Raw genomic sequence first — 19254 nt, 5'->3', positions numbered from 1 at the left:
GACTGAACAAATGTTTGTGGTACATAAAGGGTAGAATGGTAAAAGTGCCTTTCCAAAAGGGTCTGAGGGAATTTGAATGCATTTCATCTGATGAGCAGCTAAATGCCAAAATCCAGTACACTTCATTCCAACACAAAACAATGATAACAGTATAATATTACAGTCTCTCAGACAGTAACCAGCCCTTTCACAGATAAAGTGGGTGGCTCTGAAAAGAGCCTTTGGGTTCACAGATTCAAGTCAGGCCGCTTCACTTGCCCTTCGTGCTCGGAGCGCTGGTTTTCTTGGGCAGCAGCACGGCCTGGATATTAGGCAGCACCCCGCCCTGAGCGATGGTCACCCCTCCCAACAGCTTGTTCAGCTCCTCGTCGTTGCGGACGGCCAGCTGCAGGTGTCTGGGGATGATGCGGCTCTTCTTGTTGTCCCGGGCCGCGTTGCCGGCCAGCTCGAGGATTTCAGCTGTCAGATACTCGAGCACAGCAGCCAGATAGACCGGGGCTCCGGCACCCACCCGCTCAGCATAGTTCCCCTTTCTGAGGTGGCGGTGAACACGGCCCACCGGGAACTGCAGTCCAGCTCGGGAGGAGCGAGACTTGGGTTTGGCCCGAGATTTCCCACCGGTCTTCCCTCTTCCAGACATTGCCACAATCTCACAAACACTTTCACGAAGAATGCTGAGATCCGCCCACATTCCTCCTCCTTGTACCTTCTGGAGGAATGGTGTTGGGGACACTGCTGATTGGTCAGTCAGCACTCGGTGTCATTGTACTGTACATGTTACCAATCAGAGAGCTGCTCAATTCACCATTCACAAGAAGACAGTGAGTTGAGAGCGGAAAATAAGAGCGCGAAATGGTCAGGCTCCCAACGATATTTCACATTTGAAAAGCCCGCCAATATATTTGTAAAACAAGGGGCGGCTTCAATATAGAATATCACATTTATAGGTTATATTGTTTTACAGAAAACATTGCAAAAATATTTTCATTTTTTTATTCCACATTTTGTCCCAGATTCGCTTTTGTAATCCGCCATGTATTCTGCTTTATTCTTTTTCATGATACAGTCTAACCAGCGGCTGAAAGACTCATTCACAGCATTTTGTAACCGGACACATTTCAGGTTAATCTTCGTAATTATACTGTCTCACTGATTATAGATTGATCCCTTTTCGTGGGAGACAAAAGCGGAGTATAGATTTTCAGTGTCACCGGTTAGAGACTGAGGGTGCCTAAACCAACGGGGTTTCTTAACAATGTACTTATTCATAAAGATAGCCAAACTTCAACACGGCAACCAAGTAACTGAGAACATCTTTAAATCATGCGTTAAATCAGCTTTCATTTTCGAAATATAGCAAAGGGGCCGAATGAATCTGTATTAACCTGAACTGACCGGATTTAAACAGAGATTTACAACCGCCATCAAAAATTTGCAGAGTATTCGTATTAACATAAAAAGAATTCGATAATCATGATGATGTTGTAGCTATTTCAGAGAAGTTGTGGGTGGCTCTTAAAAGAGCCTTTTTTGTATATTGTGTTTTTCAGTACATTGCGGATATTTACTTGGAGCTGGTGTACTTGGTGACCGCCTTTGTACCTTCCGACACGGCGTGTTTGGCCAGCTCCCCGGGCAGCAGCAGGCGCACGGCGGTCTGGATCTCCCGGGAGCTGATGGTGCTGCGTTTGTTGTAATGGGCCAGGCGGGAAGCTTCACCCGCGATTCGCTCGAAAATATCATTCACAAACGAATTCATGATACTCATGGCTTTGGAGGAGATGCCGGTGTCAGGGTGAACCTGCTTCATCACTTTGTACACGTAGATGGAGTAACTTTCTCTCCTGGATCTTCTACGTTTCTTGCTGCCCTTCGTTGGCGCCTTCTTCTGAGTTTTCTTGGCGCCCTTCTTGGAAGGTGCTGCAGTTTTCTTCTCGTCAACCATGATCACGATCAACTTCAGACGCAGAATAACCGAAATTTCGCTCGGAGCTTGAATTTTATGGACATCCCCAGAACCCTATGCAAATGAAGGATGGGAGATGACCATGTTCATGATTGGCTGGTTTACAATGATGTCACTGCCTGATGTTGAGTGGCGCAGCGGTTCGCACCGCATCCTCACAGCTCCAGCGACCGGGGTTCAATTCTGGGTGCTGCCTGTGTGGAGTTTGCAAGTTCTCCTTGTGTCTGCGTGGGTTTGCTCCGGGTGCTCCGGTTTCCTCCCACATGCCAAAGACTTGCTGGTTTATAGGTTAATTGCCCATGATAAAATTGCCCCTAGTATAGGTAGGTGGTCGGGAAATATAGGGACAGGTAGGAATATGGAATTCGTGTAGAGTTAGTATAAATGGGTGGTTGATGGTCGGCACAGACTCGGTGGGCCTGTTTCAGTGCTGCATCTCTAAAACTAAAACTAAAAGCTAAATCTGTCTGATTGGATATCTAAATTAACCAATCACACTTCATGCCTATCACAGCCACAAACTGACGCAGCAGTCAGATCGTCCAACCCCCTTTGCCCGAACTTAACCATGACTTTCTGAGTCCCTCTGTCTCTTCAAACATTTCCATTTTGCTGGTATGAACACATCTATTTTTTCACTCTGTACATATAATTTCTCGACACTTCCATTCCTTATCAGGATGTACCGCCCTGCTGCACTTCCCTCCATCACCAGGACGGAACCGTCCAGTATAGCTGGGGTCAGACATGGGCAAGTGCAAGCATTGAAGTGCAAGTCTTTAAATCTATGTTGCGTGCCAAATAAGGTTGGTCAGCTGCAGCCACAAGTAACCACATGAAAGATTTATATAGTGGCAATTACATAATACTGGCTGAAACTAGGCGAGGCATGGGAACTTATTATTACTGGCTACAAATATTCAGCAAGACAGGTCTGCAAAAATATGGAGCGTTGTGGAGTGGAAAGAGTTGATCAAATATAATATGATAACACTGGCAGCGATGATGTTTTTGAGTTGTTAACAAAATAATCGATTTGGTCATAGATGCGGAATATGGCAGGAGGAAATGCATGGACATTCTGGGTCGTGTCATGTTTGTCTTTCCCTGCAGGACATGTGAGTGTGGGTTTCATTCTGTGCCTGTCAGTATGTGATATTTAACTGTGGCTCTTACCCCGTATTGGTCAATCTATGGTCAATGATTTTGTGATTTAATTCAGTAATTTCAATCTTCAACAGGTGATTGTTTTTTTTTTTCTTTCTCTGTAACATTCAGTTTCTAAGTGGGTGATTATGAGTTTTGTTCTGTACCTATGAGCTTCGACTGAGTGAGTGTGGGTTTTGTTATGTATCTGTTAATATCTGATTTTGGAGTCTGGGCATTTCTCTTTATTTGTTAATTTCTGAATTGTGAATTTGGATTTTAATCTGCACCTGTCAGTTTCTGGGATGAAAGGTTGTTTGATTTTGTCTCTGTATCTGTTAGTAAGTGACATTTTTGTGTAGCTTTACACAGCACATGTTAATTGATGACACGTCAGCGTTGTTTTCACTCGACATGTCAGTCTCTGGTTTGGAGGCCTCACCTGTGTTCTGTACCCATCAGACGTCTTCATATAAGGATGGGTTTTAACCTGTTTCTTTCAATCTGTTGTATGTAAGTACTGTTTATTATCTGTATCTGTAAGTTTCTGATGAATGAATGTGGACTGTATCACGTCCCTGTCAGTGGTTCATTAAGAGATATTTTACACTGTACCTGCCCGTTCTGATATGTGAGTGTGGGTTGTGATCTACGGCTGGCCGTTTCTGGTATGAGACATGAGCATTGTTTTTACTCTGTGCATGTTAGCCTCAAGTGTCAGAAGCTGGGTTTAATAGTACAGCTCACTCTCTGCTGTATGATTATGGATTTTCATCTGGACAAGTTAATTTCTGGTACGGGCATGTGAATTTTATTCTCTATGCCAATTTATGGTATGTGATAATGTGTTCTTTCTGTTCTGTTAGTTTCTGCTGAACTGTATGGTGGATTTGCTTTCAATCTGCCAAGTTCTGCGATGTGAATGTTGGTTTTACTTTGTATTTGTCATCGAGAGATAGAGTCATAGAGTTATACAGCACAGAAACAGGCCCTTAGACACATTGATGGCCGGCACAGGCACAATCAGTGATCTATTCTAATCCCATTTTCCAGCACTTGGCCCATCGCCTTGTATGCTATGGCGTTTCAAATGTATATCTAAATACTTCTTAAATGTTGTGTGGGGTCCTGCCTCTACCACCCCTTTCAGGTAATGTGTTCCAGATTCCAACCACCATCTGGGTGAAAATGAAAAAAAAAACAATCCTCAAATCCACTCTAAACCTCCTGCTTCTTACATTAAATCATGGCTGATCTGTTTCTGACTTGAATTCCACACTCCTATCTACTCCCAATAATCTTTGATTCCCTTGCCTGACAAGAATCTATCAATACCTGACTGAAAAAATATATATTCAGTGACACCGCCTCCACCACCTTCTAAAGCACTGAATTTCAAAGTCTCACAAACCTCAGAGGGATAAAAAAAATCTCCTCATCTCGGTCCTAAATGTGTGACCCATACTTTTAAAGCAGCACCCCCGATTTCTGAACTCATCCACAAGAGGAAACATCCTTTCCCCATCCACCTTGTCAAGACCATTCAGGATCTTATACACTACAATCAAGTCTCCCCTCACTCTTCTAAACTCCAGTGAAAACTAACCCAGTCTGTCCAACCTTTCCTCATAAGACATCCACTCATTCCAGGTATCAATCTAATAAACCTCCTCTGAAACACCTCCAACACATTTACTTCCTTCCTTAAATATGGAGACCAAAACTGCACACAGTATTCGATATGTGGTCTCACCAAAGCCCCGTATAACTGAAGCATAACATCCTTAGATTAATTTTCAATTCCTGTTGTAATAAAGGATAACTTTCCAATTGCCTTTGTGATTTGCCATACCTGCATACTAACGTTTTGTGACTCAAGCACAAGAACACCTGGATCCCTCTGCACCTCAGAATTCTGCAGTCCTTCTCCGCAGATACTCAGCAGGCCTGCCAGCATCTGTGGAGACAGAAACAGAGATAACCATTCAGGTCAATGGTCTTTCATCAGAAAGGTCTGTTCTGATCGAAGGTCATTGACCTGAAATGTTAACTCACTTTCTCTCTCTACAGGTGCTGCCAGACTTGCAGATTATTTCCAGCATTTTCTGTTTTTATTTCCACTGCACATCGTATATTCTGGCAAATGAATGTGGGATCAATCTTTAACCTTTGGTTTCTGATATGCAAATGTGGATTTTAGCTAGCATGTTGTCAGTTACTGCAATGCAAATATCTGTTTTATTCTGTAACATTTTGTTTGTGGTAATTGATTGTGGGTTTTACTCTGCATCTGCCAGTCTCTGTAATGTGAATGTGGCTTTTGTCTGTGCATGATTTGTGAGTATGTGTTTTACTTTCCCTGTATGTTTCTGAAAGTGAATTTTGCTATGTACCTCAGTTACTTTATGTGTATATGTTGTATTCTGTTTTGTGCATCTATGGTGAGGGTAACATTTCCCCTGTATCTATCAGAATCACTCTTGTGAGGATGGTCATTATTCTGTACATGTTGGTTTATGGTAGTGCTTGATTTACACTTTTACGGTCACTCTCTGATATGCTACTATACAGTTTACTCTGCACTTGTCAGATTCTGCTATGTGATATTATCTTTTATCTATCTGTCTGTGTCTGGTATCCTATTGCAAGTTTTACGGTATACCCATCAGCTTCTGGTATTTAAGTATGAGGTTCACATTGTATCTTTCATCTTGTTCTGTGTGAATCTGCTTCTGCCTTGAACTGACAGTTTCTACTCTGTGAGTGTACATTTGAAGGGTGCTTGTGAATTTCTGCTAAATAGATGATAGTTTTACTCTGTGCATGTCAGTCACTGCAATGGGAAGTTGGGATTCATGCTGTATCTGCCATTTGATTTATTGATCTATTCTGGTTTTTGGCTGGCCCATATAAGACAGAGGGTGGTAGTAGATGGAAAGTATTCAGCCTGGAGCTTGGTGACCAGTGGTGTTCCACAAGGATCTGTTCTGGGACCTCTGCTCTTTGTGATTTTTATAAATGACTTGGATGAGGAAGTGGAAGGCTGGGTTAGCAAGTTTGCCGATGACACGAAGATTGCTGGAGTTGTGGATAGTGCGGAAGGCTGTTGTAGGTTGCAATGGGGTATTGACAGGATGCAGAGCTGGGCTGAGAAGTGGCAGATGGAGTTCAACCTGGAAACGTGTGAAGTGATCCATTTTGGAAGGTCGAATTTGAATGCAGAATACAGGCTTAAAGACAGGATTCTTGGTAGTGTGGAGGAACAGAGGGATCTTGGGGTCCATTTCCATAGATCGCTCAAAGTTGCCACCCAAGTTGATAAGGGTTGTTAAAAGGCGTATGGTGTGTTGGCTTTCATTATCAGGGGGATTGAGTTTTAAGAGCCGCGAGGTTATGCTGCAGCTCTATAAAGCCCTGGTTCGACCACACTTGGAATATTGTGTTCAGTTCTGAACGCCTCATTATTGGAAGGATGTGGAAGCTTTAGAGAGGGTGCAGAAGAGATTTACCAGGATGCTGCCTGGACTGGAGGGCATGTCTTACGAAGAAAGGTTGAGGGAGCTAGGGCTTTTCTCATTGGAGCAAAGAAGGATGAGAGGTGACTTGATAGATTAGATTAGATTAGAGATACAGCACTGAAACAGGCCCTTCGGCCCACCGAGTCTGTGCCGAACATCAACCACCCATTTTATACTAATCCTACACTAATCCCATATTCCCAACAAACATCCCCACCTGTCCCTATATTTCCCTACCACCTACCTATACTAGTGACAATTTATAATGGCCAATTTACCTATCAACCTGCAAGTCTTTGGCATGTGGGAGGAAACCAGAGCACCCGGAGGAAACCCACGCAGACACAGGGAGAACTTGCAAACGCCACACAGGCAGGACCCAGAATTGAACCCGGGTCGGTGGAGCTGTGAGGCTGCGGTGCTAACCACTGCGCCACTGTGCTGTACTGTTCTATACCCCGTATCCTGAGACTGTGACCCCTGGTTCTGGACTCCCCAGCCATCAGGAACATCCTCCCTGCATTCAGCATGAATCCTGTTAGAATTTTATTGGTTTCTATAAGATCCCCTCTCATTCTTCCAAACCAAAGTAAATGTAGGCCTACTTGACCCAATCTCTCCTCCTACATCAATCCTGCCATCCCAGGAAACAAGGCGAGAACAAAATTCCGAAGATAAATAGACCAAAACTACACACAATACGGTGGCACAGTGGTTAGCACCACAGCCTCACAGCTCCAGCGACATGGGTTTGGTTCTGGGTACTGCTTGTGCGGAGTTTGCAAGTTCTTCCTGTGACCATGTGGGTTTCCACTGGGTGCTCTGATTTTCTCCCACAGCCAAAGACTTGCAGGTTGATAGGTAAATTGGCCATTGTAAATTGCCCCTAGTATAGGTTGGTGGTAGGGAAGGTGGGTAGAGGTAGGGAATATGGGATTAATGTAGGATTAGTATAAATAGGTGGTTGTTGGTCGGATGGGGTTAATGTAGGATTAGTATAAAAATGGGTGGTTGTTGGTCAGCACAGACTCGGTTGCCCAAAGGGCTTGGTTCAGTGCTGTATCACTCTATGACTCTAAATACTCCAGATGAGTCTCAGCAAGGCCTTGTGTAACTGCAGTGAGACATTTGTGCTCCTGTACTCAAATCCTCTTGCAATGAAGGCCAACATACCATTTTCCTTCCGAATTGCTTGCTGCACCTGAATGCTTGCTTTCAGCGACTGGTGTACAAGGACACCCAGGTCTCGTTGCACCTCCCCCTTTCCCTATCTATCACTATTCAGATAATAATCTGCTTTACTGTTTTAAAACCAAAGTGGATAACTTCACTTTTATCCTATTTATATTTCATCTGCCACGCAATTGCCTACTCACCCAACTTGTCCAAATCACATTGGAGACTTTTGCATCCTCCTCACAGCTCACAATCCCGCCCCCCCCAAACCCCACCCCCAGCTCTGTGTCATCTGCAAACCTGGAAATGTTACATTTACTTCCCTCACCCAGGTCTGTAAGATATATTGTGAATAGCTGGGGCTCAAGCACAGTTTCCTGCAGTACCCCACTGGACCCTGCCTGCCACCCAGAAATATACCCATTTATTCCTACTCTGTTTCCTGTCTGTCAACTAATTCCCAATCCCTGCCAGTATATTACCCCCAATCCCATGTGCTTTAATTTTGCACACTAACCTCTTATGTGGGACCTTGTCAAAAGCCTTCTGAAAATCCAAATGCACCACATCCACTAGTTCTCCATTATCTAGTCTGCTAGTTACATCCTCAAAAAACTCCAGTGGATTTGTTAAGCATGACTTCTCTTTTGTAAAACTATCACATCCTTTATAATAGACTCCAGCATTTTCCCCACGACTGATGTAAGGTTCTGTCTGTAATTCCTTTTTTTTCCTCTCCCTCCTTGTTTTAAATAGTGAGGTTACATTTTCCACCCTCCAATCTGTACGAACTGCTCCAGAGTCTACAGAATTGTGGAATATCCGATACTTCATATGTATCTCAGGCATTGTGGTGACAACTCTTTGTTTCACACGTTAATGTATCAATATGTGTTTACTTGTGTTTAATTTAAAATATGGATTAACAATGTTTTATTGCTGTAGGTTTTATTCAATTCTTGTTTGTGAGTTGTAGCTTTTTATCCAATTTGTATCTCTGCAAAAGCAATTGTGAATGACAATCTTTCAATTTTAGAGTATGACCTGACATGTAATGTTAAATTCCATCGGTTTGTAGTAAATGAACAAATCCTGTATGTTTTTGTCTGACCCTTAGTGACATGTTTACACTGGTGTGTAATTTGTAGCTCAGTTTATATTGTGGGGTATGTTATTGGGATTCATTCTGTAGCTTTCAATCAGGTACATTTTGTCTGTTCTGTTTAAGATCTGGTATTTGAATTGTAGCCAAGGCGACACAGTGTATTTAAATCAGATAATGTGTGTGTTTTTAGACTGTGATTCATGTATCTACCAGTCAGTTGGAGAGAAATAGAAACAAATACTATCTCTATGCTCTGTTTGACTATTGGATTGATAATGTGTCTCTTTGGGATCAGTGTGGGTCTGACTACTTCTTTTGTTTGTTCCAGTGGAAATGATGACCTGACCGTGTCACTGTACTTTGTGACTGATACTGTACCTAAAATGTGTTGGAACGAGCTGGAGGTACTTTTCCATCTATTGATGAGTCATGACTTTCGTTCTGGTTCCTTTGAGTGTTTGCCTGGCAGATAAAAAAGGTAACTCTTACACTTGAAGAACAGGTGAGTGAGAAGACACAATAGTGATTAATGTAATATTTTCAATAATAATCATTCTGAGCAATCACAAAAGGAAAGTTCACACATAAGCAGTGTCAGTGTCTGAGTCCACTGCAGTACTGCAGCACTCTGCTTCTGTTTCCCAGGTACTTGGAGCAGTTTTACCGCAATTTTGTGACATTCAGAAACAACCCATGCCCAGCACTGCTCAATGACTCGGACGACTCAATGGAGAAGTGACATTTGCACAAGCCAGAGTTCTATTTCCATGTCAAATTGTTCAATGGACAAGAAGTAATAACTGTTTAAAAAAGTGTCCTTAATTTCCTCCTGATCCTGCAATAGACAGTCTTGGAAAGTCTGCCATGTCTTGATTATTCAGCCTTTTTTTTTCCGCCATTCATAGTCAGGTACAGTTCCAAACAGGCCCTTCAGCCCATCGAGTCCATGTTGACCATCAACCACCCATTTATACCAATCTATATTTATCCCATTTTTCCCTCTAATGTCCCCACTATTCTCCTACAACATACCTACACCAGGGGCATTTTTTTTTTTGACAATGGCTAATTTACCCATCAACTTGAAAGTCATTGGCATGTGGAAGGAAACCAGAGCACCCAGCGGAAATTCTGTCTCTCTCTCCCTGTCCAGACAGTGCCCGAGAAAGACCTCTCCCTTTCACCTGGGTCACTCCATGTTCCGGGTCCAGTTCCTGCTTCACAGTGCATATTACAAACAGTCCCCCAGTCCCGCTGAATTAGCAATAGTAGACCATTCAGCCGCTCGAGCTTGCTCCGCTATTCAATTTGTTCATGGCTGATCAATTTCTGAGTTGAATTCCACACTCCCATCTATGCCTGATAATCTTAGATTCCCTTGCCTAACAAGAATCTATCTACCCCTGCCTTAAAAATATTCAATTACCCCACCTCCACCACCTTCTGAGGCAGAGAATTCCAAAGTTGCACAACCCTCGGAGAGAAAGAAATCTCATCTCTGTCCTAAAATGGCGACCCCTAATTCGAAAACAGCACCCCTGAGTTCTGAACTCATCCACAAGAGGAAACATCCTTTCCCCATCCACTTGTTAAGACCATTCAGGATGTTATACACTTCAATCAAGTCTCCCCTCACTCTTCTAAACTCCAGTGAAGAAAAGCCCAGTCTGTCCAACCTTTCCTCATAAGACAACCCACTCATTCCAGGTATCAATCTAATAAACCTCCTGTGAAACGCCTCCAACACATTTACTTCCTTCCTTAAATATGGAGACTAAAACTGCACGCAGTATTCAAGATGTGGTCACACCAATGCCCTGTGAAACTGAAGCAGAACATTCTTCCATTTATTTTCAATTCCTCTCATGATAAAGGATAGTATTCCATTTTCCTTCTTGATGACTTGCTGTACCTGCATACTAACTTTTCATGACTCATGCACCAGAACACCTAGATCCCTCTGCACCTCGGAATTATGCAGTTGTTCTCCATTTAAGTAATACTTTGTTTTTTAAATCTTCCAGACAAAGTGAACAACTTCACATTTTTTCACATTATACTTCATCTGCCAGATTTCTGACCACTCACTCAACCATCTATCAAGGTCTGCAACCTCCTTCTGTCCTCTTCACAACACACTTTCCTACCGATCTGTGTGTCATCTGTAAATTTAACTGCCATGCCATTGCTCCCCTCATCTAGGTCATGGATATAAACTGTAAAAAGTTGTGGGCCCAGCACAGACCCCTGTGTTACTCCACTTAACACATCCTCCCGATCAGAATGTTTTCTGTCAGCCAGCCAATCTTCTATCCATGCTAATTAAGTTACCCACTACACCATGAACTCCTGCTTTTCACAATAACCTTTCATGTGACACCTTGACAAAGGCCTTCTTGAAAACCAAATACTGTATGTCAATGGGCTCTCCTTTATCCCCAGTGCATTTTCCTCCTTGAAAGAACTCTAATACTTTGGTTAACCATGATTTTCCTTTCACATAGCCATGCTGAACATTTCCAATGACCTTGTGTTTTTCTAAAGGCCCAGCTATAGCCTCCTTAATGATCAATTCTAATGCCTTCCCTGAATCAGGGGTCAAGCTAACTATCCTATAGTTACCCAATTTCTGCCTCCCCACCTTCTTGAATAGAAGGGTTATATTTGCTACTTTCCAGTCTGATGGAACCTTTCTAGAATCTAGCGAATCTTGAAAAAATAAGGAGTCAACTATTTCAGCAGCCATAACTTTAAGGACCCGAGGATGAAGCCCATCAGGACCCAGAGACTTGTCAGCCAGCAGCTCCATCAGTTTATTCAGTACCACTTCCCTGGTGATTGTAACTTCACCAAGTTCCTCTCTTCCTTGCACCTCCTGATTTACTGCTATTACTGAAATATTTTGTGTATCCTCTGGTGAAGACAGAAGCCAAATATTTGTTCATTTCAACCACCATTTCTTTATTATCTACTATTAACTCCCCATTCTCATTCTCTAAAGGACCAACACTCACTTTACTTACACTTTTCCTTTTTAAATACCTTTGGAAACTCTTGCTATCCGTTTTTCCATTTCTAGCTAGTTTGCTGTCATAATCTAATTTATTTTACCCTGATTAACCTTTCAGTCATTCTCTGCCATTCATTACATTCTGACCAATCATCTGACCTGCCACTTGTCTTTGCACAATTATATGCTTTTTCCTTAAGGTTGAGGCTATCCTTAACTTCTTTAGTTAACAATGGATGGTGGGTCCTCCCCTTGGAATTTTACTTTACTGTAGGTATATAATTCCTTTGAGTTTTCAGAAATATCACCTTAAATGTCTGCTACTGCTTCTCTATTGATTTATCTCCTAGCCTAGTAACCCAGTTCAATTCAGCCAGCTCAGCTTTCATGCCCACATAGTTGTCCTTATTTAAGTTTAAAATACTAGTCTTAAACCCACTCCTCTCAATTTCAAACTGGATGCAAAATTCAGTCATATTGTGGTTGCTGCTACCAAGAGGTGCCTTTACACTGAGGTCATTAATTAATCCTGTCAAATTACACAATACCAAATCTCATATAACCTGGTTCCAGAATGTACTGCTCGAAGAAACGATCTCAAAAGCATTCTATGAACTCCTCGTCAAGGCTGCTATTACCAATCTCATTTTTCCAGTTTATATGTTGAATAAAATCCCCATTATTATTTCCATCCCTTTATCACAAGCACCCAAAATTTGTTCTTGTATACTTCACCCTACATTGTCATTATTGCTCGGTGGCCAGTACACAACTCCTACTAGTGACTTCTTTCCCCGACTATTCCTCATCATCACCCAAACCGATTCTACATCCTGATCTCCTGAACCAAGGTCATCTCTAACTATTGCACCAATGCCATCCTTGATTAACAGTGCAACCCCTTCATCTTTATCTAGCTTCCTATTCTTCTTGAATGCTGTATACCCCTCAATATTCAGGACCCAACCATTGTTATCTTGCAACCATGTCTCTGTAATGGCTATTAAATCATCTTTATTTACTTCAATGTGCACTATCTGTTCCTCTACCTTGTTATGAATGCTATGTGCATTCACATACAGAGCCTTATATTTTTGTTATCTTTGTAACACCTCGTGTTGACTGTTGCTGTGTTCTTAGGTTTTTTTCTCTCTGTCCCTTCCACCATTCACTGGTCTTCATTTCCCATATTACTATTCTGCTCTCTTACCTTGACTCTGCCCCTTGATTTGTTGCACCTACCCAAGCTTGATCCCTCTACCCCTTTGTTTCATTCAAAGCCCTCTCTACTTCCCTAGTTATGCAGTTTGCCAGAACACTGGTCCCAGCACGTTTCCCTCTCAATTCCCTAGTCTACAATTTATCTCTGTCAGTTTCTGATTTTGAGTGTGAGTATATCTGTACCTGTTTTATGTGAGAACCGTCTTATTCTGTATCTTTCAGATTTTGATGTGTCTGTATGTCTGGCTTGCACTTGGTCCCCATCAGTTTAGGGTATGTGAGTGTGGATTTGACTGTTAATATTACATTCTTGGGAAAATATGCGTGGGGGTTTACACTTCATCTTTGAGTGTCTAGTAAGGTTTAATCTGTGCCCTTAAATTTCTAATGTGTAGCTGTGGTTTTTATCCTGTCGCAGTCACTATCTGTTATAAGAGTAAGGGGTACATTCTGGTTTTTGATTGTGGATTTTTCACCACATCTCTACATTGACTCGGATGTGAATGTGATTTTTAATCTCTACATGCCAGTTTCTGACATATGGCTCTGAGGTTTAATTTGTACATGTCATTCTCAGGTATGTGACTGCCAATTTTATTCTGAACCTCTCAGTTTCCTTTACCTGTGTGCGAGTTTTAGTCGGTATCTGGTATAAGAGTCTTCTTCCTTATGCGTATGTTTTGTTTTGTATTTGTCAGTGTCTGAAGTGCCAATTGTCAGGTTTTCTTGGTACCTGTCACTCTCTGTTATGCATAACAGACTTTCCCTCTCTAACTGTAAATTTCTTGCAATTCACTATGGATTTCACTCTGTGTCTGTCAGTCTCTGGTAGTTAAGTGTGGTTTTTATACTTCATCTCCTAATTTCTGATATGTGAATGGAGATTTTAATCTGTACCTTTTGGCTTCTAGTGTGCGAGTCTGTGTTTCAATCTGTATCTACCAGTTTCTCATATGTGAGGGTGGCATTTATTCTGTACCAGTTACTTTCTGAAATGTGTGAAGGTTTCAATCTTTCCCTGTCAGTTTCTGGTATGTGAATGTGGGTTTATTCTGGATCTTTCAATCTTTGGAATTTGAGTACATTCTTTATCCTATACCTTTTTGCTTCTGTTAAGTGAATGAAGGATTAGATCTGTACCTGTCCATTGATAGTAAATGAATATCTGTTTTAGTCTGTACCTGGCAGTTTATGGCAAAGTAAGGTGGTTTATTTCTCTACCTGCCAGATTCTGATATGTGACTGTTGTTTTATTCTGTACCTGTTATTTTCTGTGATATGAATCTGGTTTTTGATCTGTATCTGTCAGTTACTGTTACTTGACAGAGTTTCACTTTGCACCAGTTGGTTTCTGGTATGTGAGTGTCAGTTTTAAGTTGTACCTGTAAAGTTAAGGTATGACAGTGTGGGTTTATTCTGTATCTTTCAAACTCTGGTGTGTGATATGGGTTTTTTTTTCTCTGAATCTTTCGATTTCTGGTCTGTAAGTTTGTGTTCTTATCTGCATCTTACAGTTCCTTATAGGTGTCTGTGTGCACATTTCCTTTTTCTGCAGCTATTAACGTCTGCTACGTGAGTATGTGTAATGTGTGAAGACCAAGGCAAAATATTGGTATAAATTATTTGCCATTTCCCTGTTCCCCATTATCAGTTCTCCAGTTGCATCCTCTGAGGTCGCCTCACTCACTTTAGCTATTCTCGTAATTTTATATACCCAGAGAAGCTCTCGCTGTTTGTTTATATATTTCTTGCCAATTTACTGTCAGAATCAATGTTCCCCCTCTTTATTAACTTTTTAGTCATCCGTTGCTGATTCCTAAAATATTCCCAATTCCCTGGCCCACCACTAGTTTTTGCCTCTCTGTATGCCTTAGTTTTTGATTGGATATTCTCCTTGGCAGCATTTATTAACCACAGATGGTTCATCCTTCTCTTTTTGACTGGGATAAATTTTTGCTCAGCATTATGAAATATCTGTTTAAATATCTGCCACTGCTCATCCACTGACCTTCCCCTTAGTCCATTTTCCAAGCCCGCTTTAGACAACTCTTTCTTCATACCACAGCAATTGCCCTTGTTTCAGTTGAGGACACTGGTTTGAGACCCGAGTTGCTCGCCCTCAAACTGAATTTGAAATTCTACCATGTTGTGATCACTACCCCATAGAGGATCCTTCACTACAATATCTCTTGTTAATCCTATCACATTACACATTACTAGATCCAAAATAACCTGTTCCCGGGTATGTTCTGCAATGTATTGATCGAAGTAACAGTCCCTGATGCACTCTACAAATTCACCTTCCATATTACCTCTGCCAATCTGATTTCTCCTGTCAATATGCAGATTAAAATCATTCGTGACTATTGTAGCACCCTTCTTACACAGCTCCATTATTTCCCGATTTATACTTTGTCCTATCGTGAGACAGCTCTTCGGGGGCCTATGGATGACTCCCACCTGTGACTTCTTCCCTTTGCTATTCTTTATTTCCACCCAAACTGATTCCACATCATGATCTATTGCACCTATTTCACGACTCAACACCACACTGATACCTTCCTTTATTAACAAAGCTACCCCACCTCCTTTTCCTTTCAGCCTATTTTTCCAGAGCATTGTATAACCTTGAATATTGAGTTTCCAGTCTTGGTCACCCTGCAACTACGTCTCTGTAATAGCTATCAAGTCACATTCATTTATTTCTATTTGTGCCGCCAACTGATCTATCTTGTTACAAATGCTGTGTGCATTCAGATAAAGAGGCTTTGACTTTTTATCATTATTATTCATTCTGGTTCTAATTTCTGCTGAACTCTTCTGCTTATATTAGCTGCACCTTCCTGTCATACTTTGATTACCGTTTGCCTCTTCACTACTCTGCACCTCTGTTCTCTCGTTCCTTTTTGATTTTTTAAACTTCCCTTCAATTGAACGCCACCCCCCACCCCACACTAATAAATTTAAAGTCCTATCTAGAACCCTAGTTATATGATTCGCCAGGACATTGGTCCCAGCATGGTCCAAATGAAGCCTGTCCCAGTGGAACAGCTCTCTCCTTTCCCAGTACTGGTGCCAGTGCCCCAGGAATTGGAACCCGTTTCTCCCACACCAATCTTTGAGCCATACGTTTCCCTCTATAATCTGATTTACCCTACACCAATTTGCACATTGCTCTGGTAGCATTCTGGAGAGTATTACCTTTCTGGTTCTGCTTTTTAATTTAGCCCCGAGCTGCTCATTGGCCCTCAGCAGAAGCGGATTCCTTGTCCTACCGATGTGGACCAAGACAGCTGGATCCTTCCCCTCCCACTCCAAGTTACTCTCCAGTCAAGAAGAGATGTCGTTAATCTCGGCACCAGGTAGGCAACACAGCCTTTGGGACTCCCTGTTATTGATGCCAGAGAATGGAATCTTTTCCCCTAAATCTGCAATCCCCTATTACTAATCCCCCCACTTGAATAGCGCTCTGAACCACGGTGCTGTGGACAGTTTGCTCATCCTCCCCTACAGCCTGTGCCCTCGTCCACACAGGGAGCAAGAAGCTCATACCTATTGGATAAGGGCTAATGATATGTATATGAATGTGGGCCACATTCTGGACTTTCAGTCTCTGGTCCTATGTGTGAATGGAGGGTTTATTCTGAATTTGAGAGTCTCTGGTACTGAATGTGTGTTTGGAACGCATTCCTTATGTGTCTGTCTATGGGGGAGTTTGTAAGTGTGGCAGACATTCTGGATCTGCCAGTATCTCTACTGTGCACACAGGATAGACACATTCAATATATGTAAGTTACTGATACTGTGTCTGTATATGTGATTCATTCCTGATCTGTGAGGCTCTGGCACCCTGTTTGACTGTAGGATTCACTCTGCATCTATGAGTCTTTGTGCTGTATGTGAGTTGAGATACTGCTGTATTCAGGACTTAATATATATTTCAGGCATTGTGTTGTCAACGCTTTGTTTCACACATTAATGTATCAATATGTGTTTACTTGTGTTTAATTTAAAATATGGATTAATGATATTTTATTGCTGTAGGTTTTATTCAATTCTTGTTTGTGAGTTGCAGCTTGGTATCCAATTTGTAGCTCTGCAAAAGCAATTGTGAATGACAATCTTTCAATTTTCGAGCATGACCTGATATGTAATGTCAAATTCCATCGATTTGTGGAGAATGAATTATTCCTGTATGTTTTTGTCTGACCCTTAGTGACATGTCTGGACTGGTGTGTAATTTGTAGCTCAGTTTATATTGTTGGGTACGTTATTGGGATTCATTCTGTAGCTTTCAATTCGGTACATTTGTTCAGTTCTACTTGAGATTTGGTATTTGAATTGTAACCAAGGCAACACAATGTATTTAAATCTGATAATGTGTGTGTTTTTGGACTGTGATTGATATATCTACCAGTCAGTTGGAGTGAAATAGAAACAAATACTATCTCTAATGCTCTGTTTGACTATTGAATTGATAATGTGTCTCTTTGGGATCTGTGTTGGTCTGACTACTTCTTTTGTTTGTTGCAGTGGAAATGATGACCTGACCGTGTCACTGTGCTTTGTGAGTTACACTGTACCTACTGTGTATTGGAACGAGCTGGATGCACGTTTCCTTCTGTCGAGGAGTCATGCCTTTCCTTCTGGTTCCTTCAAGTGTTTGCCTGCAGGAAAAGAAAGGTAACTCTTATACTTGAATAACAGCTGAGTGAGAAGACAGAAAAGTGATCAAAGTAATCTTTTCAACAATAATCATTCTGAACAATCACAAAAGGAAAGTCAACAGCACAAGCAGTGTCAGTGTCTGAGTCCACTGCAGTACTCTGCTTCTGCTTGCCAGATATTTTATTTATTTTTTTATTTAGAGATACAGCACTGAAACAGGCCCTTCGGCCCACCGAGTCTGTGCCGACCATCAACCACCCATTTATACTAATCCTGCACGAATCCCATATTCCTACCACATCCTCACCTGTCCCTATATTTCCCTACAACCTACCTATACGAGGGGCAATTTGGAGCGGTTTTATAACAATTTTGTGAATTTCAAAAACACCCCAAGCCCCGCACTGCTCCATGAATTGGAATACCCGATCGAGTAGTGACATTTGTGTAAGCCAGATTTCTATTTCCATGTCCCATTGTTCAACGGACAACAAGTAAGCACTGTTTAAAAAAGTGTCTTTAATCTTCTCACCTGGTCCCTTCAAAGCTGCCGCATCTTTATTGTTCAGCCATTTTTTTCTGCTGTTCACTATCCAATAACAATAAATAGTGAGATACTGGATCTGAACCAGGAACATTCATTACTGAAGAAGGGTCACTGACCTGAAACGTTAACTCTGCTTCTCTCTCCAAAGATGTGAACAGACCTGCTGAGTATTTCCAAGATTTCTTGTTTTTATTTCAGATTTCCAGCATCCGCAGTATTTTGCTTTTTATTATCACATTCATTACTGTTTGGAGAGAGAAATCAGCAATGATTTTCAATAGTGAGTTCATCATATTCTGTCTCTCTCTCCCTGTCCAGACACTGCCTGAGAAAGACCTCTCCCTTCCCCCCCGGCTCACTCCATGTTCCAGGACCAGTTCCAGCTCCACAATGCACATTACAAACTGTCCCCCACTCCCGCTGAATGTACCCGGTAATCAATGCTAATCTATGAGCACATCGGCAGACGCGGGCCCAAATCTGTTGTACTGCTGTGAGCAGACACTGTTTGTTCACTTACCCCAGGCTTGTAATGTCTCCATTTGCAGCTGATTTAAACAATCACAGTGAATGGTGCTCAGAGGCAGAGCTGGGGGATGGGGTGCACATGCGCTCTTCTCCGCATTATGACATCATATTCGACAGGCCTATATCGCGCGTGAGCAGATCTCTGCAGCGAGAGCGGGAACAGGCGAGAGGAGCCGGGAGATAAAAGGAGCCGAAGCCAGAGACCAGAAGCAGCAGCGAGAGCCGCTCGGTTCTGTTCTGTGGACCTGCTTGACCAGCAAAAGGTGAAGTGTGACGTCACAGGAGAGCTGCTCAGTGATTGGTGGGTATTTCTTTCTTCCATTTGAGCAGTGGGAGTGGTGAGAGTGCGAGCCAGGGGGCAGCCGGGAA

At 42.1% G+C, this 19254-nt stretch overlaps 1 long non-coding RNA gene across 1 annotated transcript; it reads right to left on the bottom strand.

Moving 5' to 3' along the window:
* Positions 1 to 9257: 9257 nt before the first annotated feature.
* On the bottom strand, positions 9258 to 18959 carry LOC137356445 (uncharacterized). Its single transcript, XR_010971047.1, has 3 exons — positions 18878 to 18959; positions 17730 to 17809; positions 9258 to 9373 (listed from the first exon to the last, which is right to left on the bottom strand). It is a non-coding gene; the product is annotated as an uncharacterized lncRNA (long non-coding RNA).
* Between the last annotated feature and the right edge of the window lie 295 nt (positions 18960 to 19254).

This window comes from Heterodontus francisci, chromosome 45, assembly GCF_036365525.1.
Source record: "Heterodontus francisci isolate sHetFra1 chromosome 45, sHetFra1.hap1, whole genome shotgun sequence".
Classification (NCBI taxonomy): Eukaryota; Metazoa; Chordata; class Chondrichthyes; order Heterodontiformes; family Heterodontidae; genus Heterodontus; species Heterodontus francisci.
Note: the sequence above shows the minus strand (reverse complement) of the source record. Positions and strands in the feature narration are given on the sequence as shown.